This window comes from Gorilla gorilla, chromosome 14 (assembly GCF_029281585.2).
Source record: "Gorilla gorilla gorilla isolate KB3781 chromosome 14, NHGRI_mGorGor1-v2.1_pri, whole genome shotgun sequence".
Lineage (NCBI taxonomy): Eukaryota > Metazoa > Chordata > Mammalia > Primates > Hominidae > Gorilla > Gorilla gorilla.
Window position 1 is genome coordinate 65,670,036 of NC_073238.2, and position 12,037 is coordinate 65,682,072.

At 45.9% G+C, this 12,037-nt stretch overlaps 1 protein-coding gene across 5 annotated transcripts in view; it reads right to left on the reverse strand.

Moving 5' to 3' along the window:
* C14H13orf42 (chromosome 14 C13orf42 homolog) overlaps positions 1-12,037 on the reverse strand; it is a 123,610-nt gene that overhangs the window by 81,656 nt on the left and 29,917 nt on the right. For 2 of the 5 annotated variants that reach the window (XM_055359887.2, XM_055359889.2), the window contains exon 2: positions 2,732-2,817. The exons of the other annotated variants lie outside the window; for them this stretch is intronic. The gene's annotated coding sequence lies outside the window, so the exon portion shown is untranslated. The remainder of the gene's footprint in view (positions 1-2,731; positions 2,818-12,037) is intronic. 5 annotated transcript variants of the gene reach the window in all.

A 12,037-nucleotide genomic window follows, 5' to 3' on the forward strand; every position in this document is an offset into this window, starting at 1 on the left:
GTCAAAGAAGAGACCCAGGGCCAACAAAGGAGACCCAGGGTGTTTTGAGGACTTACATACATGGCAGTCCAGGAGCAGCGAGCGGACAGAAAAACCACTAGTTTGTAAAAAGCATGCAGTTTCTATAGTATTTTCACTTAGCAAACTCCACCTACCAACTCACACCTAGCGGCCTCCCTTTAACCCAAAATAAAGGGCCTCAAATCCCCTGTATGACCTGCATTCCAAGGAATGGGCCAGGGGTTCGGATGTCCTTCATAGATAAGGAGTGAATCTCCAGGCTGGCCCCTGCTGGGTTCCTTAGCTCCAAACTCTGAACACACATTCTTCTTAGACCATAGGATTATTCTCAGGGTATGCTTGAGCTATTGCTGTCAGATGTGTCTGCCATACAAAGTCCCACTGGGGACACATAGAAGGATGGGTACTAAGCAGCGAGAGTAAAACTAAAATGAAACACCGCAAGTGTTTAGTGGAATAGAGTGATAAGAACAGGAGAATGAAGGAATTCAGAATAGCAACAAGCAAACGGCAGGAGAGATGAGTCATGGGATATAGGATGTCTAGAAAGTGTTGAGGACAGAAAAGCGTTGAAAGAAAAACAGGGGCAAAGAGTTGTAAGCCAATAATGATGCTGGCCTTTCTCTAAACTGCCCTGTGTAATATACTTATCCACCAAATCGCCACACAGGCAGCATACGGCTAGCGCTCCACTCAATGGATTACGTTCCAAAACTTCAAAATTGAAGTCATGTCTACTGATATGAAGTGTGGCTAGAAAGTATTTTAGACACGTGATCATGACATGCTTCCCCACTGGACTGTAAGCTCCACTAAGGGAGAGCCCTTGTGTGGCTTGTTCACCATTGCCTCATCAGCCCCTAGCCTAATGCTCTGCACAAGTAGGCATGTTCAAAGTCTTTTTACTGAATAATGCGCCATTAAAAACACAAATAACCGCCAGACACGGTGGCTCATGCCTGAAACCACAGCACTTTGGGAAGTTGACGCGGGAGGATCACTGGAAGCCAGGAGTTCAAGACCAGCCTAGGCAACATAGCGAGACCCCCATCTCTACAAAAAATTTAAAAATTAGCCAGGAGTAGTGGCACACGCCTATAGTCCTAGCTATTCAGGAGGCCGAAGTAGGAGGATTCCTTGAACCCAGGAGTTCAAGGCTGTAATAAGCTATGATTGCACCACTGCGCTCCAGCCTGGGTGACAATGCAAGACTCTGTCTCTAAAAATATGTAAATAAATAAAAACCTGAATAACAATTTTTGAAAACCATGAAATTATTTAGAACCTAGCTGTACACTGAAAGTGGAGACAGTGAAGCAAAATTTCACGCTATGGGACACGAGGGAAAAAGATGGATTGAGGATGACATTAGCCAGAGCAATGGAAAGAATGGATTTGACACGGACTGAGATGAGGAAAGATGTGGGTGTTGCAGGTTTGAAGAGGGTCCAGATAAGAGTTTGGCTTTACATACGCTGACTTGGAGATATCCATTAGGGATCCAAGTTGAGATGTCCATAAGCAGAGAGATGAGTCCACAGTCTTTAGCATATGATGGCACTGAAAGCCTTGGAACTGAGTAAGATCATTACGGGGTGTGCTGACTATCCTCCCTTTGCTTCCCTGTTGCCATGTTCCATCCTCCTATCCTTTTCTATCCTGGCTCATTTGGACTCTGTCAGTGAGATTTCTGCCTTCTATTCGGGTTCAGCCAATGGGAGCATGAGCAAGAGATCAAAGACCCAGACCCTCCTGGCTGAGCTGCCTTATGCTGACTCTGTCCCTGTATCAAAAGCTATAACTCCCACCAGCCAGCTCACAATTTCTGTTACCCTTTTTCAGTTAAAGTAGCCACTCTTCTTCTAGCCCCTTCAGGCTCTCCACTGTTTCTAGCTCCAGATACTGCATTATCTATTGTTAGTGTGTTTCAATTGTACTCACATTTATAAAATGCCCCATTATCATACTCTCCTCAAATAACCCAGGTATTTCCTACTGGGGCCCTGACTAATGCAGGAAGAAGACACAGATATAAACCCAGGGACTAGGACCTGGGCAGTCAACTTAAGAGTTTGGGAAGAAGAGCCGGAGCAAGTAAAGGAGAACAAGAGGAAGCAACCAAGGATGTAAGAGACAACGTAAGAAGATGCGGACCCCAGGTGAAGAAAGCTTCTCCAGTGGGATGACCAGCAGTGTTGATGGTGTAGATAGGTCATGTGAGATGAGAACCCACTGAGAATATGCCACTGGCTTAGCAACGTGGGAGTACTGATCACCTTGACAAGAGCAATTTTGGTGGGATGCTGATGGAATGTTTCCACATACAGTGGTTACAGATAGAAAACGAGAGGAGATTCTGCTGATCTCTTCCCAATGACAATAAGTAATCATATTTTCTGGAAAATGAGATATAAAACTATATTTAAGGTATATTTTTAATCAGCATAGCACTATGCAAATGTAGAGACTCCCAAATAATAATGACAGCCACCATTAAACAAGTACCAAGAGCCAGGCTCAGGGCCAGATGTTTTGCATATATTGTCTTACTTAATCTTCATAGTCATCCCATGAGACAGAATTATTATTCCCATTTAATTGATTCATTTGATAGTTATTTACTGAATACCTACTATGGACTAAGTACTGCTCTAACTTACATAACATCAGTTATCCAAAGGGAAAAATTAATCTGCTTTAATGAATTTACTTTCTGGTGGTAAGGTTCAAATAAGGAACTGCAACAGAGAAGTCACGTAATTTTTTCCAAGTTCAAAAAGCCAGGAAGTAGAGGACCTGGAATTTGAATAAAACACTGTTCTTTCCGGTACATTTTTGACTTTGAAATAGCATACCAACAAATTTACAATCTCAAGGTTGTTCTAAAAAATCAGGGATGACTTTAAGCTTTCCGTAGAATAAAGATGATTTCCAGGGCAAGTCTCAATTCCATATTCAAATATGAAACATCTAGGCTGGCACAGTGGTTCACGCCTGTAATCCAAGCACTTTGGGAGGCCGAGGCGGGCGCATTGCCTGAGGTCAGGAGTTCAAGACCAGCCTGGCCAACACAGTGAAACCCTGTCTTTACTAAAAATATAAAAATTAGCTATGTGTGGTGGTGCGCACCTATAGTCCCAGCTACTCAGGAGGCTGAGGCAGGAGAATCACTTGAACCTGGGAGGCAGAGGTTGCAGTGAGCCGAGATCGTGCCACTGCACTCCAGCCTGGGTGACAGAGTGAGACCCCATCTCAAAAAAAAAAAAACAAAAAAACAAAAACCAACAAATATGAAACACCTGATGGCCAATATTTGTCAAGGGCTAAGATTAAAAAGCTCAAATATCAAGTAATTCTGTCCAGGAAACCCATCAGTAGTTTGCTGCATTTGAACTCCAAAGGAAGCACAAACACATACAACACACACACACTCAAACACACTCTTTCTCTTACACATACACATGCTTTTATATAAACCTATCTGGGAGGGGAAGAGGAAGGGAGAGTGACCCTGGCATTGCATGTCTTGGGCAAGTCAGAAGAAGGGGGGATTTCTAGAAGAAAGCACACACAAGCACCTTCTAAAGCTGAAAAGCCCTGTTTAGATATTTGTCTAACAACAATAGGTACAAAGCCCATGACTCAAGGATTCCCCAGATCCCTCCCAAAAACAGAGCCTAAGGAGTCAGCCATTGAAAACCTGGACCTTACCTTCCAGCAATGGCACAGGGTCCCTGATGGTGGGGCGGGGAGTGCTGGGTGCATGGGAGGGAGAAATACCCTTGCTCACAGAGACTGCAAGTCTCTTTGTGATACAAAATGACAGGAAAGTGACAAATAGCCTTTAATTCCATTTTCATGATTTAAAAAGTCTCAGGGCTCCATTTATTTATTTTTAATCTTCTGGGTGGGTGTGTCTTTTCTATCAGGATAAATGCCTGATTGGGCCTCAGCTAATCAACTCTAGCGGTTTCTGATTCCACCCAGATATGATGGAAGATAACACATGTGTCTAACTTGATTGCTAGGCTTTGGTTGTATTGTACATCCTGCTGCCTTGTGGCTTTTACCTTTAATCTCTGTGAGCTCTGTATGCTCAGAGAATCTTTCAAAATCATTTATCTTAAGCTATCCAGCTGCTGCCTCTCAGTGTGTATGTCCAGCCAGAAGATGAAATTCCCATGAGCAAATGTGGGCTCTAAGCCCTCAGTGGCTATACAACACAGCCTTCCTGATAGACTCTCCAGAGTTTCATATTTTCTAGAAAGGAGAAGAAAAAAGGGACACTTCATTGTTGACCACCAACTATGTACCAGATGCTCCAACAGACACCTTACAAGCATTACTCCCCATTTATGGTCTCTTTTTCACAGACAAGAAAATGTGCCAAAGGAAAGCCCAGTTTGCAAGAAGCAAAGCCAAGATTTAAACCTAGTTTAGACTGTCAGTTGCATAAATCGGAGGTGCAGTTTCTCACTGTCTGGTAAAGTCTTATGTGCCAGAGATTGCTAGCTATCTCCTAGTAACTGTTGTCCCTTCTCTCTTAATTTCAGCTGAACAGATAGTTTCTCCAAATAAAGGCTATATTTCCCAGCCTCCTTTGCAACATGGTGTTGTCATGCAGCAAAGTTCTGACAAGTGGGAAGTAGTTGGAAGTGGTGAGCTTCTTCTAAGTTGCCCCATTAAAAGGAAAGGGCTTTCTTCCCCTGCCCACTGGCATCTTAGGCAAAAATGATGAGTTATTTCAGACTATGTAGATGAAGGCAACTCCCTACAGAGAGGAAGGAATAATGCAGAATGGGTCCCCATCACCAATGACATGAAGCCATCCTACCAATCCTGGGCTGCTTACACACCAACTAATATGGTTTGAATGTCTGTCCCCACCCAAATCCCACATCAAATGGTAATCCCCAATGTTGGAGGAGGGGTCAGGTGGGAGGTGATTGGATCATGGGGGCAGACTTTCCCCTTGCTGTTCTCATATTAGTGAGTGAGTTCTCATGAGATCTAGTTGTTGAAAAGTGTGTGGCACCTCCCTGCTCTCTCTCTCTTCCTCCTTCTCTCGCCATCTAAGATAAGCCTCTTTCCTCTTTGTCTTCCGCCATAATTGTAAGTTTCCTGAGGCCTCACCAGCCATGTTTCCTGTACAGCCTGTGGAATTGTGAGCCAATTAAACCTCTTTGCTTTATAAATAACCCAGTTTCGGGTGGTTCTTTGTAGCAAAGCGAGAACAGACTAATATAGAAAATTGGTACTTAGGAGTGGGGCATTGCTATAAGATATATGCAAATGTGGAAGCAACATTGGAACTTGGTTTAACAAGCAGAGATTAGAACAGTTTAGAGGGCTCAGAAGAAGACAGGAAGATGAGGGAAAGTTTGGAACTTCCTAGAGACTTGTTAAATTGTTGTGCCCAAAATACTGACAGTGCTATGGACAACAAAATCCAGGCTGAAGAGGTCTCAGATGGAGATGAGGAATTTATTGAGAACCAGAGCCAAAGTCACTTTTGTTATGCAGGAGCAAACAGATGATCTGAAACTGGAAGCAGAGTGTAAAAGTTTGGAAAATTTGTAGCCCAGCTATGTGGTAGAAAAGAAAAACCCATTTTCTGTGGAGGAATTCAAGCCAGCTGCAGAAATTTGCATATGTAAAGAGGAGCCAAATGTTGATAGCCAACATAATAGGGAAAATGCCTCAAAGGCATTTCGGAGGTCTTTGCAGCAGGCCCTCCCATCACAGGCCTGGAGGCCCACAAGGAAAGAATAGTTTTGTGGGCCAGGACCAAGGTCCGGCTACTCTGTGCAGCCTGGGGACATGGTGCCCTGAATCCTGGCTGCCCCAGCTCCAGCCATGGCTAAAAGGGGCCAAGGTACAGCTCAGGCAGAGGGTGCCAACCATAAGCCTTGGCAGCTTCCATGTGGTGTTAAGCCTGCAAGTACACAGAGTGTGAGAGTTGAAGCTTGGAAGCCTCTGCCTAGATTTCAGAGGATGTGTGGAAATCCTTGAATGTCCAGGAAGATTGCTGCAGGGGTGGAGTCTGTCAGGCCTCTGAGCCCAAGCCAAGCCATCGCATCCCCTGTGACTTGCACTTATACGCCCAGATGGCCTGAAGTAACTGAAGAATCACAAAAGAAGTGAATATGCCTTGCCCCACCTTAACTGATGACATTTCACCACAAAAGAAGTGTAAATGGCCGGTCCTTGCCTTAACTGATGACACTACCTTGTGAAAGTCCTTTTCCTGGCTCATCCTGGCTCAAAAAGCACCCCCACTGAGCACCTTGGGATCCCCACTCCTGCCCACTGAGCACCTTGCGACCCCCACTCCTACCCGCCAGAGAACCCCCTTTGACTATAATTTTCCTTTACCTACCCAAATCCTATAAAATGGCCCCACCCTTATCTCCCTTTGCTGACTCTCTTTTCGGACTCAGCCCGCCTGCACCCAGGTGAAATAAACAGCCATGTTGCTCACACAAAGCCTGTTTGGTGGTCTCTTCACACAGACGCGCATGAAATTTGGTGCCGTGACTCGGATCGGGGGACCTCCCTTGGGAGATCAATCCCCTGTCCTCCTGCTCTTTGCTCCGTGAGAAACATCCACCTACGACCTCAGGTCCTTAGACCGACCAGCCCAAGAAACATCTCACCAATTTCGAATCCGGTAAGCGGCCTCTTTTTACTCTCTTCTCCAACCTCCCTCACTATCCCTCAACCTCTTTCTCCTTTCAATCTTGGCACCACACTTCAATCTCTCCCTTCTCTTAATTTCAATTCCTTTCATTTTCTGGTAGAGACAAAAGAGACATGTTTTATCCATGAACCCAAAACTCCAGCGCTGGTCACGGGCTGGGGAAGGCAGCCTTCCCTTGGTGTTTAATCATTGCAGGGACGCCTCTCTGATTATACACTCACATTTCAAGGGTGTCAGACCACACAGGGACGCCTGCCTTGGTCCTTCACCCTTAGCGGCAAGTCCCGCTTTCCTGGGGCAGGGGCAAGTACCCCTCAACCCCTCCTCCTTCACCCTTAGTGGCAAGTCCCGCTTTTCTAGGGGGCAAGAAGCCCCCAATCGCTTATTTCCACACCCCAACCTCTTATCTCTGTGCCCCAATCGCTTATTTCCGCACCCTGACCTCTTATCTCTGTGCCCCCATCCCTTATTTCCGTGCCCCAACCCCTTCTCTGCTTTTCTGGAGGGCAAGAACCCCCCAACCCTTCTCCGTGTCTCTACTCTTTTCTCTGGGCTTGCCTCCTTCACTATGGGTAAGCTTCCACCTTCCATTCCTCCTTCTCCTCCCTTAGCCTGTGTTCTCAAAAACTTAAAACCTCTTCAACTCACACCTGACCTAAAACCTAAATGCCTTATTTTCTTCTGCAATGCCACTTGACCTCAATACAAACTCGACAGTAGTTCCAAATAGCCAGAAAATGGCACTTTGAATTTTTCCATCCTGCAAAATCTAAATAATTCTTGTCGTAAAATAGGCAAACGGTCTGAGGTGCCTGACATCCAGGCATTCTTTTACACATCAGTCCCTTCCTAGTCTCTGTGACCAGTGCAACTCGTCCCAAACCTTCCTTCTTTCCCTCCCGCCTGTCCCCTCAGTACCAACCCCAAGCATCGCTGAGTCTTTCTAATCTTCCTTTTCTACAGACCCATCTGACCTCTCCCTTCCTCCCCAGGTTGTTCCTCGCCAGGCCGAGCTAGGTCCCAATTCTTCCTCAGCCTCTGCTCCTCCACCCTATAATCTTTTTATCACCTCCCCTCCTCACACCTGGTACGGCTTACAGTTTCATTCCGTGACTAGCTCTCCCCCACCTGCCCAGCAATTTACTCTTAAAAAGGTGGCTGGAGCTAAAGGCATAGTCAAGGTTAATGCTCCTTTTTCTTTATCCCAAATCAGATAGCGTTTAGGCTCTTTTTCATCAAATATAAAAATCCAGCCCAGTTCATGACTTGTTTGGCAGCAACCCTGAGACACTTTACAGCCCTAGACCCTAAAAGGTCAAAAGGCTGTCTTATTCTCAAAATACATTTTATTACCCAATCTGCTCCCGTCATTAAATAAAACTCCAAAAATTAAATTCTGGCCCTCAACCCCACAACAGGATTTAATTAACCTCGCCTTCAAGGTGTACAATAATAGAAAAAAGTTGCAATTCCTTGCCTCCACTGTGAGACAAACCCCAGCCACATCTCCAGCACACAAGAACTTCCAAATGCCTGAACAGCAGCGGCCAGGCGTTCCTCCAGAACCTCCTCCCCCAGGAGCTTGCTACACGTGCCGGAAATCTGGCCACTGGGCCAAGGAATGCCCGCAGCCCGGGATTCCTCCTAAGCTGTGTCCCATCTGTGTGGGACCCCACTGAAAATCGGACTGTTCAACTCACCTGGCAGCCACTCCCAGAGCCCCTGGAACTCTGGCCCAAGGCTCTCTGACTGACTCCTTCCCAGATCTTCTCGGCTTAGCAGCTGAAGACTGACACTGCCCAATTGCCTTGGAAGCCCCCTAGACCATCACGGACGCCGAGCTTCAGGTAACTCTCACAGTGGAAGGTAAGCCCGTCCCCTTCTTAATCAATACGGAGGCTACCCACTCCACATTACCTTCTTTTCAAGGGCCTGTTTCCCTTGCCTCCAAAACTGTTGTGGGTATTGACGGCCAGGCTTCTAAACCTCTTAAAACTCCCCAACTCTGGTGCCAACTTAGACAATACTCTTTTAAGCACTCCTTTTTAGTTATCCCCACCTGCCCAGTTCCCTTATTAGGCCGAGACACTTTAACTAAATTATCTGCTTCCCTGACTATTCCTGGACTACAGCTGCATCTCATTGCCGCCCTTCTTCCCAATCTAAAGCCTCCTTTGCGTCCTCCTCTTGTATCCCCCTACCTTAACCCACAAGTATAAGATACCTCTACTCCCTCCTTGGCGACCGATCATGCACCCCTTACCATCTCATTAAAACCTAATCACCCTTACCCCACTCAGTGCCAATATCCCATCCCGCAGCATGCTTTAAAAAGATTAAAGCCTGTTATCACTCGCCTGCTACAGCATGGCCTTTTAAAGCCTATAAACTCTCCTTACAATTCCCCCATTTTACCTGTCCTAAAACCAGACAAGCCTTACAAGTTAGTTCAGGATCTGCGCCTTATCAACCAAATTGTTTTGCCTATCCACCCCGTGGTGCCAAACCCATATACTCTCCTATCCTCAATACCTGCCTCTACAACCCATTATTCTGTTCTAGATCTCAAACATGCTTTCTTTACTATTCCTTTGCACCCTTAATCCCAGCCTCTCTTCGCTTTCACTTGGACTGACCCTGACACCCATCAAGCTCAGCAAATTACCTAGGCTGTACTGCCTCAAAGCTTCACAGACAGCCCCCATTACTTCAATCAAGCCCAAATTTCTTCCTCATCTGTTACCTATCTCGGCATAATTCTCCTAAAAACACACGTGCTCTCCCTGCCAATCGTGTCTGACTGATCTCTCAAACCCAAGCACCTTCTACAGAACAACTCCTTTCCTTCCTAGGCATGGTTAGCGTGGTCAGAATTTTTACACAAGAGCCAGGACCACACCCTGTAGCCTTTCTGTCCAAACAACTTGACCTTACTGTTTTAGCCTAGCCCTCATGTCTGCGTGCAGTGGCTACCGCAGCTTTAATACTTTTAGAGGCCCTCAAAATAAGTAGAGGCCTTTCCTACAGGGTCTGAGAAGGCCACCACAGTCATTTCTTCTGTTCTGTCAGACATAATTCCTCAGTTTAACCTTCCCACCTCAATACAGTCTGATAACAGACGAGCCTTTATCAGTCAAATCAGCCAAGCAGTTTTTCAGGCTCTTAGTATTCGGTGAAACCTTTATATCCCTTATGGTCCTCCATCTTCAAGAAAAGTAGAATGGACTAAAGGTCTTTTAAAAACACACCTCACCAAGCTCAGCCACCAACTTAAAAAGGACTGGACAATACTTTTACCACTTTCCCTTCTCAGAATTCAGGCCTGTGATCGGAATGCTACAGGGTACAGCCCATTTAAGGTCCTGTATAGACGCTCCTTTTTATTAGGCCCCAGTCTCATTCCAGACACCAAACTTAGACTGTGCCTCAAAAAAAAAAAAAAAACAACAACAACAACTTGTCATCCCTACTATCTTCTCTCTAGTCATACTCCTATTCACCATTCTCAACTACTCATACATGCCCTGCTCTTGTTTACACTGCCGGTTTACACTGTTTTTCCAAGCCATCACAGCTGATATCTCCTGGTGCTATCCCCAAACTGCCACTCTTAACTCTTGAAGTAAATAAATAATCTTTGCTGGCAGGACTATGCCAAATCTCCTTAAGCACTCTCTAATCAGACATCCTGAGTCATCCCAATTCTTAGGCCTTTTATACCTGTTTTTCTCCTTCTGTTATTCCATTTAGTTTTTCAATTCATACAAAACCGTATCCAGGCCATCACCAATCATTCTATACGACAAATGTTTCTTCTAACATCCCCGCAATATCACCCCTTACCACAAGACCTCCCTTCAGCTTAATCTCTCCCACTCTAGGTTCCCACGCCGCCCCTAATCCCACTTGAAGCAGCCCTGAAAAACATCGCCCATTCTCTCTCCATACCACCCCCCAAAAAATTTTCGCCGCCCCAACACTTCAACACTATTTTGTTTTATTTTTCTTATAATATAAGAAGGCAGGAATGTCAGGCCTCTGAGCCCAAGCCAAGCCATCGCATCCCCTGTGACTTGCACTTATACGCCCAGATGGCCTGAAGTAACTGAAGAATCACAAAAGAAGTGAATATGCCTTGCCCCACCTTAACTGATGACATTCCACCACAAAAGAAGTGTAAATGGCCGGTCCTTGCCTTAACTGATGACATTACCTTGTGAAAGTCCTTTTCCTGGCTCATCCTGGCTCAAAAAGCACCCCCACTGAGCACCTTGCAATCCCCACTCCTGCCCACTGAGCACCTTGCGACCCCCACTCCTACCCGCCAGAGAACAAACCCCCTTTGACTGTAATTTTCCTTTACCTACCCAAATCCTATAAAACGGCCCCACCCTTATCTCCCTTTGCTGACTCTCTTTTCGGACTCAGCCCGCCTGCACCCAGGTGAAATAAACAGCCATGTTGCTCACACAAAGCCTGTTTGGTGGTCTCTTCACACGGACACGCATGAAAGAGTCCTCATGGAGAACCTCTACTAGGGCAAAGTGGAGGGGAAATGCAGGCTTGGAGTCCCCCACACAGAATCCCCACTGGGGCACCGCCTAGTGGAGCTGTGAGAAGAGGGTCACTGTCTTCCGGACCCCAGAATTGTAGATCCACTGACAGCTTGCACTGTGCTTCTGGAAAAGCCACAGGCACTCAATGCCAGCCAGCCGGTGAAAGCAGTCGAGGGGACTGTATCCCGCAGAACCACAAGGGTGGAGCTTCCCAAGGCCTTGAGAGCCCAGCCCTTGCATCAGTGTAGCCTGGATGTGAGACATGGAGTCAAAGGAAATTATTTTGGAGCTTTAAGATTCAATGGCTGCCCTGCTGGGTTTTGAACTTGCACGGGGCCTGTAGCCTCTTTGTTTTGCCTGATTTCTCCCTTTTGGAAGGGGAGTGTTTAGCCAATGCCTGTGCCCCTATTGTATCTTGGAAGTAACTAACTTGTTTTTTTATTTTATAGACTCATGGGCAGAAGGGACTTGCCTTGTCTCAGATGAGACTTTGGACTGTGGACTTTTGAGTTAACACTGAAATGAGTTAAAACTTAGGGGACTGTTGAGAAGAGATTATTGTATTTTGTAGTGTGAGAAGGACATGATATTTGGGAGGGGTTGGGGTGGAATTATATGGTTTAAATTTGGGTCCTCATTACCAATGCCATGAATCCATCCTACAAATCCTGGGCTGCTTACACCCCAATTAATATGGTTTCAATTTGTGTCCCTGACCAAATTTCATGTTGAACTGTAATCCCCAATGTTGGGGTAGGGG